Below are 4,414 nucleotides of genomic sequence, written 5' to 3'. Positions count from 1 at the left end.
TCAATGACATGGCTAGCATATTCAAAGCACATTTATACATTTAGTCAGGAAAAGATCATAAATTCAGTTTTTGCGCTTCCCACACTCCGCCCTACACTAAACATATCAGAGCAATTATATACGAAGTATATATAGGAGAAGTCTGAAAAGACATTGCAGCCTTGAGGAACAAAATGAATATTTCCACAGGGCAGTCTAGAACAGAAATGCAAGAAGGTAGGCACAGCTAAAGTTGTGTTCCTGCGAGGCTCCTAGTTCAGGAGCAGTCGTGGCAGAGATTGTTGGCTCCTGTCGAGCAGTGGGAAATAAAGGGACCCATATGTGGCTGAGCTTGTCAGACTTACAGCTTGAGACCAGGGGCTGGAATGGCACATCTCTGACCCTGAACAGATACTGATGAAGTCTGAGATTTGCTGCGGCTTTGGCAGATGTGATGTCGAATAAATGAGAGGATGGAGAAAGCACAAGCAACTTCACAGCCAGGAGCTAAATCAATCCACACCTGGCAGAGTAAGGGACTGTCACATCCCCATTGTCAAAGAGGGTTGGGAACTCCAGGACTGTGACCTAAAAAGTAGGGCTGCCTTAGAGGATTCGGGGAGGGAGGCAGGAGAGGCCTAGGGGAACCCTACAGGACAGTGAGGAGAGGGAGAGGAATTGAGTCTCAGCCAGAATAAGCCTGAAAAAGAAAAGACATCAAAACATGCCCAGACAAGGAATCACAAATACTAAGTCAGCAGACAAAACAAATCCTTCAAAAAATGGAAAGTAATAGAACAAAATAAAATAATTTAAAAGCAATGAAATTCAAGATCTTCAGAGAAACAGAGGAAGAGGTAGCAATGATTTACAAACAGAACTAGAAATTCTGAAAGAACAAGAATAGGAGGGTATGAAAAAGACCTCAATGAAAGCCTATAAATGCTGGAGAGAGTAATTGAAATAAAAGACAAAAACATTGTCAACATAGCACACAGTTGAGGATAAAATTAATGAACGGAAAAGAAAGTAGAAATAGCCCACTATGCAGGATTGAAATGAAGGATGCATGGAAGAGGAGCTGAGACGTGCCTAAAGAATTCTATTGTTCTGGAAAAGAATAGAGGAAATTAAAAGATGTGATATTTGAAAAGTTGATTATTTTTTCAGAAATGAAGAAAAGCATGCGCGATTGAAATAAAACTACATTCTGAGTAGAAGGAGGATGAATACAATTTGGTATGCATCAAAAAGCATAGCAACAAAGCTGGATACAAAGATGAAGCTAAAATGTAAAGACATCAGAACAATGAAGCTAAAACCAGGGAATTGCTGAGAAGAAATGAAGAAGAACGCAAAAGCAAATAATACAGATGCCATAGATCATTTCAAAAGATACAAAAAAAGACGCATTCAATAAAATTCAATATCATTCATATCAAACCTTAGCAAACTGAGAAGAGATGTGTATTTCCTTAACATATAAAAATATAAAAACCTACAACAAAGTTTATATGTACAGTAAAGCTTTAGAAATATATTCATCAAGTCAAGAACAAAATTTTTACTGAACTTTGTCCAGGAGACCAGCAAAAAGACAGAATATCATATAAAGTAAATTAAAAGGAAGAAGAAAGGAGAAGAAAAGAGAAAAAAGCCATCCTTTGAAAATTATATAGTTTCTAAATAGAAATCAAGAGAATCTGCATAAAAGATATTTGTACAAATTAAAGTAAATCAGAATCATTGCATATAATATCAATATTAAAAATCAATCATTACTATATACTAATGGATAAACAATTACTAAATATAGATGAAAACATTTTCCGTTGGCAACGGAAAGCTAAAAAACATTAGTAAATATAAACTTGGGCAAGATTTTATTGAGAAATTTATAAAATATTATTGAAAGTCATTAAAGAACTAACTAAATGGATGAACAGCAAGTTCATTAATGGGAGAATTCACTATTGTAGTGGAAATTCTCTCACAAATTAATCTAATAATTGAACATAATTTCAATCAAAATCTCAACGGGGGTTTTCCTGAAGATGACAGGTTGTAAGTAGAGGGTACACGGGACAGCAAAGGGCAGTAATACTGATATAAAGTTTTAAGAAAAACAAGTGCTGTGAGTTCTTGCCCAATGTTGTGCCAAGATTTATTATAAAGCCATAGCATAATTTTTGTGCAAAGATTAAAAAAAATAGCACAAAAGTAGGATCTAGAAGCCTACAGTAGGAGATTCTAGAGAAGGACCACGCATGCATGGAAAATCAATATCTAACAAGTTGGCATTACAAGTCTGTGGGAAAAGATGGATTATTCAATAAATGGCACAGGGAGAGAGTGACTAGCCATATAGAATAAAAAAATAAAATTAGATTCTTATCCCATCCATCACCCGAAACAATTTCATAGTGGATTCAACACCTACCTTTGAAAATCAAATCCTTAAAAAATCTTTAGACATGAATATGAGAGAATATTTGTATGCCAAATGGTGTAGAAGTTTCTTAACGCACACATACATACAATCACTTACACAAACACCAAACAAAATGCAAATAGATATAAGTTAAACTGCATTAAAGTAAAAATCTTCCACTCAAGGAAAGACCCTATGATCAAAATGAAAAGGTAAGTCAAATACAGGAAAAAAAATATTTGCACTGTAATGCCAAAGTAACATGACCAGTCTTTTAAAATCAGTGAGTTAATTATAACAGACTAGTGGAATATAATCATTAGGTTAGATGTGGGCAGATCCTGTTTGGTAAATAAATTCAGCTACCTATGATAAACATGAATGGGTAAATATATTTATCCACAACAAATAGTCTTGAGTTTAGGACCCATACAACAATAAACTATTGTCTTTTTCTGTTTTGTTTGCTCCGTTTTTGGAAATCAGCAGGTCACAACAAAATTTCTTGCCAAAAAGAAAGAGAAAGAAAAGAAAACAGCTAAGACAATATTTTACAAGATCTAGAATATGTGTCAATCTGAAAAAGAAATACCTAACACAGCCTGTCTAATGATGATGTTCTTTTCGATGGCTGTGTCCCTTTAACAAGCAAATATTCCTAAGTCTCCTTCTCATCTGTATAACACATTGTTACAGGAGAGTCCTGTATTTTGAATTCTCAAGCAGTTATGTCAGCAGCCCAACATTTCTCTTTCTCTCAAAGCCTTTGAAGTCTTTGGCCTAAGATCTTAAATTAATTTTAATTAAGGATGAATTTACTTTATTTGGGACTGATAATTATTTAACTTCCACAATATAAACAGGCAATCCATGGAAGATGAAAACTGAATAATAGCATATGTTAAAAGATGCTCAGTTTCACTAATAACCAGGAAAAAGCTTATTAAAACTACAATGAGATGCAATGCTATGAACATCTGGTTGGGATATTCAGAAACTATCAACTACATATTTTTTTGTTTAGTTGCAATGTCTGAAAGAATTATGAAAACTGTTTGCATTTGATAAAGCTCTGTGGTGTGCAGGTGCTCAAAGAGTTTCTAGAACTTTCTAGATTCATATAATATGCTCCAGTCAGTAAATTTGTGTCTCAAGTAGTTTAAATTTGTTCAATTTCTGATGATGATTTATATACAAATAAAATTTTAAATATTATTGAAATAGTGTTAAATGGAAAATGAAAGTTGCTAAAATATATATGATATAACTGTATTTATACATGCACACACAAACATACACACATTTGAGGAAGGAAGAGAAGTGGGGCAATAAAAGAGAGGCAGTTAGGCAGTAAGATATACGCAGAGAGACAGACAGATGGACATCGGAGGGGATACTCATCCTGTCAGATAAAGACAGAGCAACAGGAAAAGATGGACAGACCAACACAGAGAGGTGAATGAAGACTTCTGAACAATGTAATAATTGATGAAGAGTGTTTCCCTGGGCAATTCAGCTACTTCCATCTCTGCCTTCTATTTTTTTTCTGTTGAATAACTTTATACTAAATATATTTTGCTGGAGAATAACATTACAGTTTTTATTAAAAAATTAATAAAAACACAAATACTGGTTCTATTCATGCCAATGTCACTCCTAAAGTTATATCCCAAAATCTTAGAACATTTCCCACCCCATGATCAGAAAAAAAAATCTTAGAACGTTATCAGGTTTTAAGTTATGGATTTATTCACACCAATGTCTTTCTTTAGACTATATCATGAAATTCCTAAATATTTCCCATCTCTTGAAAAATAAACTGACTTTCACTGTCTTTTTTTTTTAAGTCTTCATAAGCTTATTTCTTAAAGAAAAATAAGGAACATGCACCAATTAAATGACTTCCTTTTTTGGAGTTGTGACTGAGAAAAACTGTGGAAAATCTTTAGAGTAATTAACCATGCTAAATAGATATGTATGTAAACTCATTTATATTTGTGTTGA

The sequence above is a fragment of the Equus caballus genome, chromosome 3 (genome assembly GCF_041296265.1).
Source record: "Equus caballus isolate H_3958 breed thoroughbred chromosome 3, TB-T2T, whole genome shotgun sequence".
Classification (NCBI taxonomy): Eukaryota; Metazoa; Chordata; class Mammalia; order Perissodactyla; family Equidae; genus Equus; species Equus caballus.
The sequence above is the reverse complement of the archived record's forward strand: the minus strand, read 5'-3'. Positions refer to the sequence as shown.